Source organism: Ricinus communis, chromosome 2 (genome assembly GCF_019578655.1).
Source record: "Ricinus communis isolate WT05 ecotype wild-type chromosome 2, ASM1957865v1, whole genome shotgun sequence".
Taxonomy (NCBI): domain Eukaryota; kingdom Viridiplantae; phylum Streptophyta; class Magnoliopsida; order Malpighiales; family Euphorbiaceae; genus Ricinus; species Ricinus communis.
The window spans coordinates 25,629,447-25,649,482 of record NC_063257.1 but is presented as its reverse complement, the minus strand read 5'-3'; positions in this window follow the sequence as shown (position 1 = coordinate 25,649,482).

The window sequence follows — 20,036 nt, the reverse complement described above, 5'->3', positions numbered from 1 at the left end:
AATATGGCCTAAAAATATTTCATAAAGAAAATGTAATGAAAATTTTACCAAACTAGTATTAATGAGATCAATATCTTTAACTTTATAAACGTATATTATTACATAATTCCAACATATATTTATAATCTTATGTAGCATCACAAGCTTAATATACATAAGTTAAATACACACAAGTACCCAAAATGCCCCTATGCTCGAGATGACTCCTTTGGCCCTCCTGATAATGCTAACCAACGCAAAAGGGAGCAATGCACAGCTAAAGCTATCTACAAATGCGCTAAACTCGAAAGAAAGAAAAAAAATATTGCCAAGGAATGAGCTAGCAACTCAATGAGCATTTAATTTACTAAACAATAATACATTAGGCAAGAATTACCAAAATTATATTAAGCACATTGATTATACAATTAATTCATAAACAATTTCAAACTCAACCAATTCAATATTTCAAGCAAACAAACAATTCCATTTTATATTAATTCCCATAAAAGTAGGGTCGGATGACTTAATCTCACATTTCCTCCCTTAATTCATGTTTCGGTGGCTACCTGACTAGAGTATCCGCCCGGCTCAATCTCACCATCTCACATACTCGGATAGCTATCCATCTAGCTCAGCTTTCCCGATCACACACGTATCAATCCGAAAGTCATCCTTTTCACAAATCACAATTAATTCACTTCACTTCACAACACATCACAATCAATTCACAAAGTCTCAACTTAAGTAATATCTCATCCAATTCATAATTCACAAGTATCAATTTATTCATTACCACTCAACAAGCCAAGAGCATAGCAAACACCAATTCACTCAACCAGGAACATGTCAAATAATCAAACATAGCAATTCCTACTCAATATATACAAGGTTTAGCCTATTAAATACTTACAAAAATTTACGGGACAACAAGGTAGGCTTATTCCTTTCTTCTTACCACTTTCTTGCCTTTGGACACACCTATTCACATATTCAATACAAAGTATAATTCAATAACAAGGCACATATATATATATATATATCAGTCCTTAATCTCCCTAAAAAGATCCCAATTCACCAAATGATCATCTATACTTGATTTAATATGATGCATAAGATGAATGAAAACATGACAGCATGTTTGTTTTTATAGGCAGCTTATAGGTACTAAATTTAAAATTATGCCAGAAATTATATACAAATAATAAAAATCTCATATTTTTCAAAATCACATTTACGTCCATTTACAAACTGTATTAAAAAGAATCACCTTAAAATCATTTATATAAAGAAAGTTATGATAAGTTTAGTACAACTGCTCCAATTCTCGTTTCTGTAGAGCAGTAAAAAGTTATCTCTTAAAAGACCAATCAAATGGATGCTTTTTCTGTAAGCTTATAGATAACATCTTAAAGTTTCCATAGACAATAAATTCACTAAATTTGGACTTGTATAACTCAAGTTATAGTCAAAATTCCGAGACTATTTTACACAGATAAAAAATCAACAACATGCAAATATCCACAACTCATGTAATCAAACATCAAATGATATGTTTTTTCACAAAATTACACATGATGCATGCAATAAAGTACTACAGGTTTAAAAGAATAAGGCTTACATTACGACTGAAACTAATGAGAGTATGAATCTCTAATCTCCTGCTCGGCTTTCCAGGTACATTTCATCGATAGAATGATTCAGTCACAACACCTTGACCATCTGTATATCCCTAGAGCAAAGTTGGCAAACTTGAGTATCCACGATCATGACTGGCTACTCCTCACAATTCAGGTCTTTGCTCAGATCCACATACTGAGGTTGCAACAAGTGCAAAGGATAAAAAATATACTTCCTTAACATGGATATATGAAATACCGGATGGACATGCGAGAAATTTGGCGGCAAGTCCAACTTATACGCCACCTCACCAATCATGTCGATAATCTCAAGGTCCCAAATAATGAAGGGCTAACTTGCCTTTCTTACCAAACCACATCACACCTTGCATAGAAAACGGCTTAGGAATACATACTCTCTAATACTAATCTCTATATGTTCTCACTTCGGGTCCGCATAACTCCTCTGTCTACTGAAAGCTATCTTTAGTCGCTTGCGGATAATAGGAGTCTTCTCTGAAATAAATGATCTAAACCAACTCTGGTCCTACCAAATTCCATTCGTTAACTCCTTTTGTATGACGCATCCCTTACACATATTGAATATCCTTAACATCCACATCATATCATTCATCTGGTTATGATAATTGATACAAGACCATTTGGATATTGAAATCATGCCATCCTGAAATAGAACTCCACCTCGACTGGAATCTAGAAAGTCTTCTATGTTCCTCTACAGTCCAAAATGGAGCATGCTGAGCCACAGATCCATTCTTATAGTAATTAAGCTTGTCATTCAAAGAACCTCAAGCTAACACAATTTACTTTGAAAGATTTACTTATTTATTTACTTATAATCATTATTAATAAAAATTATTATTATCTTACAAAACACCTTTATAAAATTGTAAAATCTCTAGTCATTTTCTTTTTATAAAATTCTACAATATCGCGTACCAAGATGATGACACCCCTTATCACTAAAGGGTTGCAATGCATTGATGTATGATGCATGTTTTGAAAATGAGTTATGGAAATGTGCATGTCTAATAATGAAATGCCATAATGAGTTTCTTGTGGGACTATACACAATATTGTATTTTAAAACACTTATGTTCTACTTAGAAAAATAACTAGTGTTTGCTTAAACTTCTTTGGATTCTGAGCTCCAAGATACACACCAACCACTATTCTTATTCTTCTTACACCTATGAATCTCAACCTTGAATGCCCTGAACTCTACTCGATATTTTAAGTACTAAGGCCGGCTTTACTCATTCAGACGATACCTGATGTGATGGTGAGGCAATTTATGGCATGATTACAACTACATTCTGCAACAACCCTAAACTATATTGCACACCGTTGAAACAACAATCGAAGCATCTAAGGCTAGTCGCACTAATCACTTATAGAAATGGTAATGAGTCTATCGTGCTTCCTAACATCTCGCAAAAGAAATTGCGCCACCACTGAGTAGAGAACTCACCACAAATCTCTGACCTTGCTGTCGCTAGTGCGCTTATCCTTAATACAGTATCAAATATAAGCTCACAAGAAAAGAAATAATAGACTCTCTAATAGTAAATGCCGAAACTAGAGTCAATAAAAACAAACAAGGACAAACTTGATCCTAGCTCTGCAGTACCAATAATAACCTAGGTCGAAGGAAATCTAAACCTAGGCTCTGATACCAACTTTGTCACGACCCGATCTGTGGAACCGTGACCGGTGCTAGGGAATGGGTAGGCGTAAGGCCACCAAAACCCATAGCAAGCCTGACCATTCATTAACTCAATCAAAGAATAATTCAAATTCTATCCATTATAATACTATTTCATAACTAACTTTCAACCACCCATATACTACATATTTAATTCAGTTTACCAGCAAAAAAAGGCAAAACCTCCTTTAACATGCCAAAACAAAATAATAAATTTTGAAATTACTACTTAGGAGAATCTAGAATTCTAAAAATCAAACATACTAATAAAATCGGTTACATTAAACCCGAAGATGAAGGAAGTCGAGCTGCTAGAGGAAAAGAACTGCGGAATAATAACAAACACCTGGAAAAATAGTTAACTTTGAGACTGTCAGTCTCGAGAGTGAGTTAAAATCATATATTAGGCCATATCAAAACATGTGTCATGCCATGATTCAATAAAATATATTTTTCATGTTACAGAACAAGTACCTCAGCATAACCCTAACCCTAACACTAACAGCTTTTCGGCTCTCTCACTCCAATAGAACTGGCGCCCAGAGAGCGGAGCTCGACCATGGTCCTTAAGTCTGGTCTGGTCACTTAATTTCCAATAAAGCCAGCGCTAGAGAGCAATGCTCGACCGGGGACCTTTAATCCGATAATCCAATCTTCACAGCCTAAAGAGTTGAACTCAACCAGGGCAAATCTTAAGATATTCTTTTACTATCTCTCTCAGGTTTATATCGGTGCGCAGGCGGTCCTGATGCAATCCATCAGATGACATGCTCTATTACTGTCTCATCCTGAGTCAATATACAATTGTAATATCATTGAATGGGAAAATGACATATGAATAGCAAATAGATAATTAATTCTATAAAATAGTTATTTAGATGAATAGTATATAAATAAATAATTTAAATCTATAAATCAATTAATCAGAATTACTAAATAAAATTATGGCATGACACATATATAATAGATATATGACTTTAACTCACAGTTCTGATGACCCCTTTGCTCTGCTCCTAAGCCTCGAGGTGGAGCGGGCTAAAACGATGGATTATCTATTCACAAGAACAATTCAATCAATAAAAATAAAACATTTAATAAATAACCTTTGGCGGTAGACTCCTACAATTGACTGTCTAAGAATCTCGACTCGAAAAAATTCTACCGAAAATTCAGCAGAACCTCCCCTAAAATACGGACTTTTACCCCCGGTATAACGGGTCTAGAACCTGCTAGAAATACTACTAATATTCATCAATTTAATTAATGGGAGTCGGGCCACTAAAACTATATTCTTTTTTCCGGACTTCACAACACACCACACACCATAATTATTTTGCAAACGGTCCGACATAATATTTATTTCGACATCCAAACCACACATAATTTTCTGATATTTATACTAATTCAATACCATCACATCCACTACAAAACAACACAATAATTAATCAATATAAATTTTAATTAATAATTTCTAAAATCAACAGGCTAAAGAATTAATGAGACGCTTGATAAATCGGTTGACTCGTCCCTAACTGCTGTCATCGTCACCACCGATGAGCTCGCCGGCATCAGCTGCAACTCCTCTCTCCTTAGCCATCAATGGTAGCCTTCACTCTCTCTCCTTCTTCTCTTTTTTGTTATTTTCTCTTTCTTTTCTTTCTCTTTCTTATCATAAATTAAAGTCCTCAATTCTTTACTTAACAACCATTTATTTCGAAAAATATCAGCTAAACCCTCAAACTTGATATTATCCTTTTAATCAAATTCTTAATCCTTTAATTTTGTGCTAAATTAAAATTATAGAAAAATAAAGAGTTACTTATTTACCCTTTCTTTTAATGGTAATATTACTAGAATGCCCCTCCCAGCATTTTAAATTACAAAAAGACCAACCATAAAAAATTTCATTTAAACCCCATAGTAATGCAATTATAAAAAGATTTCATTTAAACCCCATATTAATGCAATTATACTTTTAGACCCTATCTCATAATTAATTGTCAAATTAATCCTAACACTTAATTAACTTAAATAATCAATTTGTTGACTATTTTTCAATTTAATCGAATACTATTTGCTAATTAAAATTTGCCACTCCCTAAAAATTCTTTTATAAAAAATATTATTATTATTTCTTTTATAACTTTCAAATATAATATTTAATTCATATATTTATATTGAAAGAAAATTTGAGTGTGACCTATATATATATATATATAAACTCTTGTATTCTTCAAGTTCTACCATTACAAATATGGTGAGAAGAGAGTGATAGTGAAAAAAAGAGAGAGAGAACCCTTCCTCTTGTATTCTACTCTTGTAAGTTATATTTCTTTGTTTAAAGCTTTCATTTTAAAGCTTTCATTTCAAAGTTTGTATATTTGTTTATTAATAAGATTTTGATATTTTCTTTCTATATTGTTATGCATATTTTATAACAAGTGTATGCTCTGTGCTTGCCTTGTCTGAGGATCCTGCACATCAAAGAAATATCAGTGCCATAGATCAAGCCCAAAGCAATGAATCTAATGATTCAGAGCTCAAAAATGTCACTGGAAAACCCTCCCAAATCAGTAGATTGGGATGGCAAGCCCTTAGATTAACTTGGCATACTCCTAGGAATACTGCCCTTGATTTAAGTATAGAAAACAGAAATAATGTCCTTACTCAATCTAGGTTTAATGCGTCCTCCGTCTATGAATGGAATATAGATGGAATGTCTGAGTACAACATTCTTGTTCTCTTACAACAGATGATCATGGCACCTAATGCCTACAAAACCCAAAGCGGTACCTATGATAGAGCTATAGCTAAACTCCTTATAGCCGGTTTTTCAGGCCAGCTTAAAGGATGGTGGGATTATCATCTCACCCAAACACAGCAGCTGCAAATCCTAGGTGCCATCCAAACCACAATAGAAAGGACCCCCATCTTAGATGAGCTAGGAAATCCTATTGAGGATGCTGTGTGAACCCTAATTCTTATGATTTCCCTCCATTTCATAGGAGACTCAATCATCTCAAAGATAAGAATGTTGAACTTCTCAGCAATCTGACTTGCAAAAACTCAGCAATTTCCAAGCTTATAAAGACACTTTCCTGACCAGAGTAATGCTTAGGGAAAGAAAAATTCTTAGCTGGTTTACCTAAAATACTAGGTGAAAGAGTTAGAAATACTATTAGAGAAGCTCATAATGGCCAAATCCCTTATGATTTCTATACTTATGGCGAGTTAGTTAGCCTTACTCAGAAAGAAAGACTAAAAATTTGCCATGACCTTAAACTTCAAAGACAGCTCAAATGGAAAATGAAGAAAACTAGACAAGAACTAGGTAGCTTTTGTAACCAGTTTGAGTATAATCCCATAGAATCTTCCCCCGCCTACAAAGGAAAATGTAGAGAAGATTTTACTAAACCTTATAAGAAAAAAGGTATTCATAAAAGTAGGAAGGTGCAAAAAAACAGAGAGAATTTTTACAAAAGGCCATCTCTTCAAATTTCTCAAAACAAAGTCCCAAAAAAGATTTTAGCAAAATTACTTGTTACAAATGTGGCAAAAAAGGACACACTTCAAAGTATTGTAAGTTTTCTAAAAAACTTAAGGAGCTCCAAATAGAAGAAGAAATTTTGAGCAAAATTTCAGTTCTTCTAGTTGAAACCTCTGAATCAGAATTTTCTAATGACGAGGAGGAATTCCAAATTGATGAAATTGAAACCTCATCCGAATATTCTGAATCAGAATCGGATGATATCCCAAAAAATATTAATATGCTCACTAGGCAACAAGAAGCTCTTCTTGAAGCTGTCAAGCATATTAATGACCCTCAAATTTAAAAACAAGTTTTGAAAGAAATTTTAAAAATTGAAACCCTTATCCCTTCTTCTAGTAACAACACTTATGATCACTTGATTTTATAAAACAGTTATTTATAATAAAGCTGGTCACTTAATTTTCTAATAAAGCTGGCGCCTAGATGGCAACGCTCGACTAGGGACCTTTAATCTGGCAATTCAATCTTCACAGCCTAAAGAGTTGAACCCGACTAGGGCCAATCTTAAAATATTCTTTTACTACCTTTCTTAGATTTATACTAGTGTGCATGCGTGCTGATACAACCCATCAGATGGCATGTTCTACTACCGTATCATCCCGAGTCAATATGCAATCGTAATATCATTGAATGGGAAAATGACATATGAATAGCAAATAGATAATTACTTCTATAAAACAGTTATTTAGATGAATAGTATATAAATAAATAATTTAAATCTATAAATCAGTTAGTCAGAATTGCTATATAAAATTATGGCATGGCACATGTATAGTAGATATATGACTTTAACTCACAGTTCTAATGACCCCTTTGATGTGCTCCTAAGCCTCGGGTGAAGCGGGCTAAAACGATGGATTATCTATTCACGGGAATAATTAAATTAATAAAAATAAAACATTAATAAATAACTCTAGGCATAGATTCCTAGAATTGACTGTCTAAATATTTTGACTCGCAAAAATTCTACCGAAAATTCGGCAGAACCTCCCCTAAAATACAAACATTTACCCCCTTATAACGAGTCCAAAACCTGCCAGAAACACTTTTAATATTCTTAAATTTAATTAATGGGAGTCTGGCCACTAAAACTACATTATTTTTTCCTGACTCCGCAACACATCATAAACCATAATTATTTTACAGACGATCCGACATAATATTTATTTTGACAACCAAACCACATATAATTTTCTAGTATTTATAATAATTCAACACTATCCACTACAAAACAACACAATAATTAATCAATATAAATTTTAATTAACAATTTCTAAAATCAACAAGCTAAAGAATTCTGAGATGCTTGATAAATTGGTCGACTCATCTTCAGCCGCCAAAGTACGATCGACGATCCGATCACGCCTACGAACTCGAAACAATGCACAAACGATGATTCTAGCACTTGATTCTCTGATCCAGTCCCTGATCATCCGGAGAAAATGATGGACAATTTCGACCATCGATTTTTAAATGGAGTTTGATCGTCACAAAATTAGTGTCATTAGAAAGCTCATGACGAGGGGAGCCTGATGGTGTATTATTCTAAGCAATCTAACATCACCGCAGATGGTCGGAAAGGTCCAAATAAATGAGCTACCATTAATGCTGATGCTGCCCCAAATGAAAAGCTCACGCCTATATGAGTTGATCGCCACCTAACTCAGCTACCACTATAGTCGAAGACGCCATACACGGCATTGAATAGGTGCTGCCATCTTCTTCTTTTTTTTTTCTTTCATTGTCTATCGTCATCCACAACTGCTGCCATCGTCGCCACCGATGAGCTCGCCGTCGTTAGCTGCATCTCCGGTCAACTCCCTCACCACCCACGATAACTCCTCTCTCCTTAACCATCAATGGCGGCCTCCACTCTTTCGCCTTCTTCTCTTATTTGTTCTTTTCTCTTTCTTTTCTTTCTTTTTCTTATCACAAATCAGTCCTCAAATTTTTACTTAACAACCATTTATTCTGAAAAATATAAGCTAAACCCTCAAACTTGATATTATCCTTTCAATCAAATCCCTAATACTTTAATTTTGGGCTAAATTAAAATTATAGAAAAATAAAGAGTTACTTATTTACCCTTGCATTTCATGGTAATATTACTAAAATACCCCTACTGACATATTAAATTATAAAAATACCAACCATAAAAATTTTCATTTAAGCCCCATATTAATACAATTATACTTTTAGCCCATATCTCATAATTAATTGTCAAATTAATCCTAACACTTAATTAACTTAAATAATCAATTTGTTGACTATTTTTGAATTTAATCTAATACCATTTGCTAATTAAAATTTGCCACTCCCCAAAAATTCTTTTATAAGAAATATTATTATTATTTCTTTTATTACTTTCAAATATAACATTTAATTCATATATTCATATTGAGAGAAAATTTGAGTGTGACCTATATTTCTATATATAAATATAATTTATCCTCTATAGAACTCACTTAATTAATTACTTAAAAATTAAACTAATTAGATAAAGTTAAATAAATCCCTTTATTTTTATCTAGCATTAAAATCCTATTTTAAATCATCTCAATTCAATTAATTAAAATAGAAACAAAATAAATTAAATAAAGCCTCATTATTCTAATCATATCCATTAAACTGTAGGACTTTTAGTTTTATTATTATCATCATCATAATCCTTATTAGTTATTTTATTATTAAAAGAAGAATCTCGGGTATTACAAATGAATTTTAGGAGTTTTTGTTCATTTAAAGAAGTCTTTTAATAGTTAGGAGTCTTTTCTAAGGTTATCCTTTTAGTTTAGGAGTTCTATTCCTAGTATTATTGTTATCTGCTTCCTTATCATTATAAGGTTAGGTTTCTTTAAGGCCTGTATAAGCTAGTACAAATTTCTATGTAAAGGGAGTTAATTCTCTTATTTTGTTTTTTAAGAACTTGGTGAATTTATCAAGTGAAGGCTTGGTATTTTACAAACTTAGTTTAATCTAAACTTTTGTTTATGTTAGATAGCCTTTAATTCTTTATAATTAAGGTTCTTAAGTACAACTTATTTAAGGGTCTTATTAGGAATTAGAGTTTTTTTGCTTGATTAGGTGAACGATCCTTGGTGAAGCCATCAACATTGAATACGGGTTTGGCACAAGTTAGCCACATTCGTACCAATGAGAGATTAGTTAACTGGTTAACAACTCTTATAGTCCCAAATTTTATGAGCCAGCTTAATAAAAACAAGGAGAAATTTGTGTAGGCCTACCTAATAATACTCCAACCCAAACTACTTCATTATATGCATCCCAAATATTAAATGCTTGCATTGCCACTTGCATTACACTTGGATGAATAAAAAATAACATGATTTATCCTTTACGCGTGTGGATTTACATCTTGTCTTGCTTAATCATCAAGCTAAGCCCCAATGCCACCGGTCAAGCTTGTCAATTGAATTTCCATGATTCCTTATGCCAATCCTTATATGTCATCAGAAGTCATCGTGCCTAGAGGAACAAGGAATGATGGAGATCTAAATGGTGCCAATCCTAAATTAGAATATTTGGGTGAGACTCAATTCTCAGTATTCCCTTTTTCCTTCAAAAGATTCCTCCGAGAACATTCTAAGACTGATATCAATACTCAATCAACTAATTTTCTTCCTTCGCATATGTCTAAGCCTTAGATTAATGCCTATGATTGCCGCTTCCACGTGCTTTCAATTAACACTCGTGTTTTACGCTCCTTAAATAAATTCACAAGTTCTTTATTCCTTTTCATATGGTTAAGCTTAAGGATCAAATCCAATAGATTTAAATACAAGGGTAGACGAAGAACATAAAAGAAATGAAGGACGTGAGCAATAAGTTTGGGGCTGAAGTGTTATTTGGTACACCCATGCCAATTTCCTCTTGTTTTCAGTATGGAATTATGGGAGCGCAATTGACAACCTTGACCGGTGGTATTGAAGTATGACTTGATGTTCAAGCATCACAAGATGCAAAACTACGAACGTAAGGGAGAAATCATGCTGCTTTTAATTAATACAAGCGGGGATGCATGCGTTTTGATGTTTAAGAGGCATGTAATAAAGAGAATTGGATCAGAGTGTTATTTGGTACGCCCACGAGAATTTCTCCTTATTTTCGTTAAGAAATCATGGAAATATAGTTGATAAGCTTCATTAGTGGGTTGGAGCATGACTTGATGATCGATCAGAATGAAGCACAAATACAAGCACGTGATGGAGAAATCATGTTCCTTTTGATTAATCAAAGCGGGAATGCGCATATTTTGATGTTTGGGACGCATATGATGATGTAATTTCGGCCGAAGTATTATCAGGTAGGCCCACAGGAATTCTCCCTTGTTTCATTAAGCTGGCTCATAAAATTTGAGACTACGAGAGTTGTTGGCTAGTCAACTCCTCTCTGGTTCTTGATTTGACTTTAGTTTATTTATCTTTCTTTATTTATTTATTCATATTTAGCTTCTAGTTTCTTCTTCTTATGGAATGAGGGGCTTTGCACTATGAAAACTGCAGGCATCCGAATATTTAAGGCTAATGAGCATATTATTTCAGTCTTCTACCTTGTAGAGAAATAAGTTATGGGTTCTTTCAAGACCTTTGCGGACTTATGAAGACTTGCAGTAGCAAACCTGGTCTTATTGCTCACGTCCTTCCTTCTTTTGTATTCTTTCTCTACCCCTGAGTGTAAATCAATTTAATTTGATCCTTACGCTTAGCTATGGAAGAGAATAAAGAACTTGCAATTTCTTTTTTTATCGGATATGAATTCTATCTATGTTCTCATTTCTTTCCTTAGAGGAACAAGGAAGGATGAAGATCCCAATGCTGCAAATCCTGAATCGTAATATTTGGGAGTGCCTCGATTCTCATCGTTCCCTCTTTCCACTAAAAGATTTATCCATGATCATTCGGAGAATGATATCAATACATGATCAACTAATTTCTTTCTCTGCATTTGTCGAAGTATTGGATCAGTGCCTATGATTTCCGCTTTCAACGTGCTTTCACTCAATACTCGTATTTATGCTCCCCAAATAAAATAAAACCATACTAGACAAGGATTAGGGAGAAAGACATAAAAAAAACAAAAAGAATGAGAATATAGGTACAATTTTAGATCCATAAGGAAAGAAATCACAAGTTCTTTATTGTCCTCCATACGGCTAATCGTAAGGATAAAATCGAGTTAATTTAAACACAAGGGCAAACAAAGAACACAAGACAATGGAAGGACCTAAATGATAAGTCTATGCTCACTAGCGCGATAGTTGATAAGTCCATAAAGTTCTTGAAAGAACTAATAACTTGATTTCCCGCAAGGTAGAAAACTAAAATAATATGGTCATTGGCCTTAAGTATTCGGTTGCATGTGGATTTTGTAGTGTGAAAGCCCTCATTCTATAAGAAGAAGAAACTAGAAGCTAAATATATCACACAAAACTTGGTCTTTAGAACACCCTATAGAGAAAGAAATTAATGCTTGCCTAGTGACTCTAATATCACCATAATTATTCAACCAACACAATCTATAGGACTTAGGATGTTTAGTTGTTTTCAAACAAAGTTTATCAACTAAACTAGCATTAACAACATTAGTACAACTTCCAACATTTATAATCATACTACACAATTTTGCAATTGTACATTTAGTATGGAATATATTCTCATGTTATACTTCTTCCCTTTTGGCTTGTACACTCAAAGTACGCATAGTCACATAAGAATAGAGTTTACCATTAAGAGCATATTCTGCATCCTCTTCTTCTTGTGTGTCATCATCTAAGGCTGGCTCATAATCACTATCATCACCTTCACTTATCATATCATTGTTGTCCATGATTGTCATAATTCTTTGATTACGACATTTGGCTTGCTTGTGTCCATATCCTTTGCACTTAAAGCATTGGATCTTCGATCCTGAACCACATGCTTTCCCTTTACCTTTATCATCCATGGACTTGTCTTTGTTGTAAGTCGGCTTGCTGGTACCAAAACTACTCCCACCCTTTTTAGTAGTCCAATTAGACTTATTAGAAAACTTAGGTGTGGAATAACCTTTGTTTGTAGTCCAAAGTTGCTTTTCAACCTTGATGGCGACATGAAGGAAATCTTCCATGTCTATATAAGGCTATAGCTCAACTAGGTTGGCAATATCTCGGTTAAGCCCATTAAGAAAACGTGCCATTGTTGGCTCCTTGCTCTCATCTATGTTGGCTTAGATCACGGCTACCTCTATGTCTTAGTAGATTCATTCGCAGACTTAGTTCCTTGTACAAGTTTTTAAAGTTTGTTGTACAATTCCCTATAGTAGTGTGAAGAAACAAACCATCTACGCATGATTCTCTTCATCTCTCCCTATGTCGAGATTGAATCCTCATTGTTGCATCTTTGAGTTGTAACTAATTGATCCCACCATGCACTAGAAAAATTAGTAAACTCAACCGAAGCAAGTTTTACCTTTTTATCTTATGTGAAGTTATGGCATTCAAACACGTCTTCGACCTTTTTCTCCTATTTCAAATAGACTTCTAGACCTCCCTTTCCTTAAAAACTAGGAATCCATAACTTAATGGATCCCAAGTTCCCATCTTTCCTTCCCTATCTAAAGTTTTGGTTGGAGGCGCCATCATCCCCGTTATCATCATTAATCCAATTCTTCCTCCTAGGTAGAGGTGGAGGTGGTGTTTGGTTTGGTTTCTCATCCCTTTCAAGTCTTAACTCATCCAACTGTGCTAAGATTGTTGCAAAAGTATCATGCATGGATTCTTCCATAGTCTATCATCATCATGTGCATCCATGATAACTACCTGCAAAGAAATGTTATAATGAAAATTCACTCTCTTACGTGTTTCCTTTCAAGTGTTTAAGCACACACCCTCTAATGCACTCACTATCTCACACCACTCGTCTCGCTCTTAAACTCTTACAAACACTTATCATTTTACTAATCACAACTTTTAAATGATCAAAGAGAACTAAAGTTGTTTTAGAAAAGAAAAGAAAGAAATAGAGTTAAGAAATTTCAGCTAGAATGAAAGAAGAAGTAAGAAGTACCTCAATCCTTTGTTCTTGGATTGATATTGGCGGCTAGGGTTGAGAAAAGAAGGCTTGTTTTTGTTCTTGTATAAGAAAAAAAGAAGAAAAGCATATGAGTTTGGTTTTTTGATGTGTTTGAGGTTTTCGGTTAGAAAAGAAAAGAAGAAACGAATTTGTGTTTTGGTTTTGTTTAGTGTTGATTTTTATTGTATCTTGATTAGAAGAAAAGAGGTAAGAAAGAGAATTATGTTTTAAGGTCTTTAGGTAAGAATGGTTTCGGTTAAAGAGGTAAGAATGATTGAATTGTTTTTAGGGTAATTGGTGTATGACACGTAATTCGGCAAGCATAAAGCAATGGTATTGTGTAGTGGTAAGGTATGTTTTCGATAGTTAAAGGAAAAAGAGGAGTTTTGTTCCTCTCGGTTGGGCGGCCAGGATTGAGTGTGTGTGTATGTTTTGGTTTTAGAAGGAAGTTAAGTAAGAAGCAATTAGAAAATACTTCTTTTTCCTAAGTTAGGAATGAAATAAATAATTCCTTAACTAGCTTGTGTAATTCGGCACACCTTATAGAGATAAAAATTTTGCTTCCTAAATATAAAGCTTCCTCTTTTGCAAAGATCTTCTTGATTAGTAAACTTCCTATGTTGTTTTTCCCTTGTTTCCAAATCAGTTCTCCCTTGTTTAGAAAAAGTTTTTCAGCCAAATCAAGGAGATATTTTTCATATTCTTTGATTAGGAAACTTGCTGTTTTTTTCCTCTTTTCTGATAAGTCTCCCAAAATGTATTCCCCTAATTAAAACTTCCAAAATTTCGGCTCCTTCACCTCTAGTTTTGAATTTTTAAACTTGAATGGAGTTCTACTCAAAATGAACACTTTTTCTTTTATTTTTTTTTCATGAATTTTTCACTCTTTTCTTTACTAATTTGCGGAAATAAAAGAACTAATTAAACAACTACAATCTTGAACTTGAGCCTAAGCTCTGATACAGAACTGATATGATCCTAGACAATCTATTGAATAGAACTAATATGAATCTGTTTTGAGGATCTATCAAGAACAAGATAAAGGATACACAACTAAGAACTCACAGCAATATATAGTTATTAATGAACAATCAATAAAGTTGCAATGTTCAAAACAATAAGTCCTCACAAGAACTTAGAAAGAGAATACTCTCAAGTAGTAAATTATAATTAAATTTAAAGTCTTATAAGATGATAACCCTTAAGTATTTATAGTGAATACTTAGGGTTTAAACAAAATAATGAGTGTTGTGCCAAATGCAAGGGGTGGCCCACACTTAGAATTAATCTAATAAACATAACTAGAGACCCAAACTAAAAAAGTAATGAAAAAGGCCCAAAGAAATAGATTTTTAAATAATAAAATACTTAAGGGCTAAAATACATAAGAAGTTAAATAAGGAGTAGTTTCGGCCCAAGGGAAATTAATCAGGAGTCAAGCTTCTTGAAGCCCATTCTCATTAACTTGAATCGTCAAGACATAATCTGGCTCATCGGGCTTATTTGAGGCTTGTTCTTCCACAATGTGAGTTGTCACCAAGGCTTGAGCAAATAAGGCCACTGCATCCTTAATTTTCTTGGCTCTTACTCTTGTGATTAGACCACTCTCCATATATAGAAGATCTTGCTCGGATGGGTTTGTAGGAGCACTAGGATTCCCGTCATAAGGATTGGCATAAGGAATCATGAGAATACAATTGACAAGCTTGACTTGATGATTTGGAAAGATGAGATACAAATCCACACGCGTAAGGGAGAAATCATGTTGTTGTAGATTAATCCAAGCAAGAACTCGTTCATTTTAATGCTTGGGATGCATTTAATTATGTAATTTGGGCCGAGGTGTTATTAGGTATGCCCACATGAATTTTTTCATGTTTTCGTTATTCTGGCTCATAAAATTTGGGACAATGGTTCACCAATAAAATCCTCTTTATCTAGTATGATGGTTTGGTTTTATTTAAGGAGCATAAACACTACTATTGAGAAAAAGTGCATGGAAGCGACAATTATAGACACTGACCCAATGCTTAGATGAATGCAAAGAAAGAAAATTAGTTGATCGAGTATTGTTATCATTCTTCGAATGATCACAGATGAATCTTTTGGAGGAAAAGGGAAAGATGAGAATCGAGGCACGAACAAATAATCTGATTCGGGATTTGTACCATTGAGATCTCCATCATTCCTGATTCCCCTAGGCACAATGACACATAATGACACAATGATTAGCTTAAGGAATCATGGAAACGCAATTAATAACCTTGATCGGTAACATTGGGGCTTGGCTTTAAGATAGAGCTAGACGAGACATAAATCCACGCGTGTAAGATAGAAATCATAATGTTATAAATGAATCCAACTTTAATATAATTAGGAATGTGAGCCTTTTGATCTTTAGGATGCATATAATTAAGTAAGGAGTGTTATTAGGTAGGCCCGCATGAATTTCTCCTTGTTTTTGTTAAACTAGGTCATAAAATTTAGAATCTCCATCATCCTTTGTTCCTCGAGGCACGAGGAGTCCTAATGACACAAGGATTGCCGTAAGGACTAATTAACAACTTTTATAGTCCTAAATTTAATAATCAAGCAGGACGATACATAAATCCACGTGCGTAAGGGGAAGTCATGTTGTTTTCAATAAATCCAACTGTAATACAAGCGGGAATGCAAGCGTTTTGTTGTTTGGGATGCATATAATGAAGTAATTTGGGTCGGAATGTCATTAGGTAGGCCCATGCTAACTTCCCCTTGTTTTTGTTAAGCTGGCTCATAAAGTTTAGGACTACGGAAGTTGTTGACTAGTGAAATCCTCTCTCGTTATTAATTTGACTTCAGTTTGTTCATTTTTCTTTATTTATTTATTCATATTTAACTTATAGTTTCTTCTTCTCATGGAATGAGGACTTTTGGACTATAAGAATGCATGCAACCGAATATTTGAGGCTAATGAGCATATTATTTCAGTTTTCTACCTAAGTTATGAGTTCTTTCAAGAACTTTATGGATTTTTCAACACTTGGGCTAGCGAGCATAGACTTATCGCTCACGTCCTTCCTTTCTTTTGTGTTCTATATCTACCCCTGTGTTAAAATCAATTCAATTTAAAACTTATTCTTAGCCATATCAAAGAGAAAACAGAACTTGTGATTTCTTTCCTTATCAAATCCGAAATCCAAACTATGTTCTCAATTTATTTGCTCCTCTTGTGCCTCTCAGTCTAATCTTTGTATAGTATGATGCTTTGGTTTTATTTGGGAGCATAAACACGAGGATTGAATGAAAGCGTGTGGTAGCGTAAATCATAAGCACCCATCCAAGTGCATGTACAAATGCGAAGAAATAAAATTAGTTAATCGAGTATTCATATCATTCTCTGAATGATTATAGATGAATCTTATAAAGGAAAGAGGGAACGACGAGAATTGAGGCATATGCCTAGATATTCTTATTCATGATTTACACCATTGGGATCTCCCTCATTCCTTGCTCCTCTAAGAATGAGGACTCCTGATGACACAAGCATTGGGATAAGGAATCATGGGAGTGTAACTGACAAGGTTGAAGAGTGGCATTGGGCTTGTGCTTGATGATCAAGTAGGATGAAACATAAATCCCCGCCAATCCTTGTGTCATTAGGAACATGGAATGATGGAGATCCTAATGGTCAAAATCTTGAATTGGAATATTGTGGCATGCCTCGATTCCAAATCTATGTGTGCTAATGCGGGTCTTCATAAGTCCACAAAGTTCTTGCAAGAACGCATAACTTGATTTCCCGCAAGGTAAAAAACTAAAATAATATGCTCACTAGCCTCAAGTATTTGGTTTCATGTAGTTTTTATAGTGAGAAAGCCTTAATACTATATGAAGAAGAAAAACAAGATAAAAATAAATAAATAAATAAAGAATGATGAATAAACTAAAGTCAAATCAAGAACCAGAAAGGAGTTGACTAGTCAACAGCTCTCATTGTCCCAGATTTTATGAGCCAGCTTAACGAAAGCAAGGGAAAATCTGCGAGGGCAGACCTAATTACAACCTAACCTAAATTACTTCTTTATATGCTTCCTAGATATCAAAATGCTCACATTCCCACTAGTATTACAATTGGATTAGCCGAAACCCATATGATATCTCACTATCGCGCATGGATTTATGTGTCGTCTTGCTTGATCATCAAGCTAAGCCCCAATGTTATCGGTCAAGCTTGTCAATTGCATTCTTATGATTGCTTATGCCAATCCTCATGTCATTAGGAGTCCTCATGCCTAGAGGTACAAGGAACAACCTTCAATTCTCGTTGTTCCCTTTTTCCTCCAAAAGTTTTATTTGCAATCACTTGAAGAATAATATCAATACTCGATCAACTAATCTTCTTTCTTTGCATTAGTCCAAATATTGAATCGGTGCTTATGGTTGCCGCTTCCATGAGCTTTCTCTCAACAGTCGTATTTATGCTACCTAAATAAAACCATACTATCATGCTAGAGAAAGAGGAGTTAACTGGTCAACAACTCTCATAGTCCTAAATTTTATGAGTTAGATTAACAAAAGCAGGGGAGAATTTATATGGGCATACCTAATAACACTTTGGTCCAAATTACATAATTATATGCATCCCAAACATCAAAACGCATGCATTCCCACTTGGATTAATCGAAAGCAACATGATTTCTCCCTTACTACTAGATCATTAAGTCACACCATAATGCCATCAGTCAAACTTGTCAATTGTATTTATGCTCACCAAATAAAACTAAACCATCAAACTAGACAGAGATTAGGTAGAGTGGAACAAAAGAACTGAACAAAATGAGAACATAGGTGGGATTTCGTATCTAATAAGGAAAGAAATTACAAGTTCTTTATTTTCTTCCATATGGCTAAGCGAAAGGATCAAATCAAATTGACTTAAATACAAGGGTCGACAAAGAATACAAGAGAAAGGAAGGACATAAGCGATAAGTCTATATTTGCTAGAATGAGCCTTGATAAGTCCACAAAGTTCTTAAAAGAACCTATATCTTGATTTTTCTGCAAGGTAGAGAACTTAAATAATATGTTCACTGCCCTCAAGTATTCAGTTACATGCAATTTTTGTAGTACGAAAGAGTAGTTGACTGGTCAACAACTCTTATAGTCCCAAATTTTATGAGCCAGGTTAACACAAATAATGGAAAATTCATTTGGATTGTTTTCCCATATTAACAAATATACCCCTCTTACGAGATTGATTTCTCATATTCATAAATATACCCCTTTTATGGTGTTGTTTTCTCAAACTCATAAATATGTCCGACTTACGTGGTTGTTTTTTATATTGACAAATATACCCCTCTTATGGGGTTATTTTCTCATATTCATAAATAGACCCCTTATATGGCGTTGTTTTACGGTACTCACACGTATACTCCTATTATGAGGTTGTTTTCTCATATTAAGAATATACCCCTCTTACGGGGTTATTTCCTCATATTCACAAACGTACCCCTCTTACAAGGTTGATTTCTCCTATTCATAAATAGACCCTTTTTTATAGTGTTGTTTTCTCACACTAACAAATATACTGGACTTACAAGGTTATTTTCTTATATTGACAAATATACCACTCATGCGGGGTTGTTTTCTCATATTAAAAAATATAACCCTTTTATGGAGTTGTTTTCTCGTACTCACATATATACCCCTCGTACGGGGCTATTTTGTTATATTGACAAATATACCCCATTTATGGGGTTGTTCTCTTATACTCACAAATAAACCCCTCCTACCGGATTATTTTCTAATATTGACAAATATACCCCTCTTACGGCATTTATTTCTCATATTAAAATATATACTCCTTTTACGGGGTTATTTTTTCATACTTGATCATCAAGCTAAGCATAATGCCATCGGTCAAGCTTGTCACTTTAGTTCCCATGATTCTTTACACCAATCCTTGTGTCATCAAAAGTCATTATGCCTAGAGGAATGACGGAGATCTAATGGTGCAAATCATGGATCGAAATATTTAGCGTGCCTCAGTTCTCATTGTTTCCACTTTCCTCTAGAAGATTTCTCCGTGATCATTCAGAGAATGATAT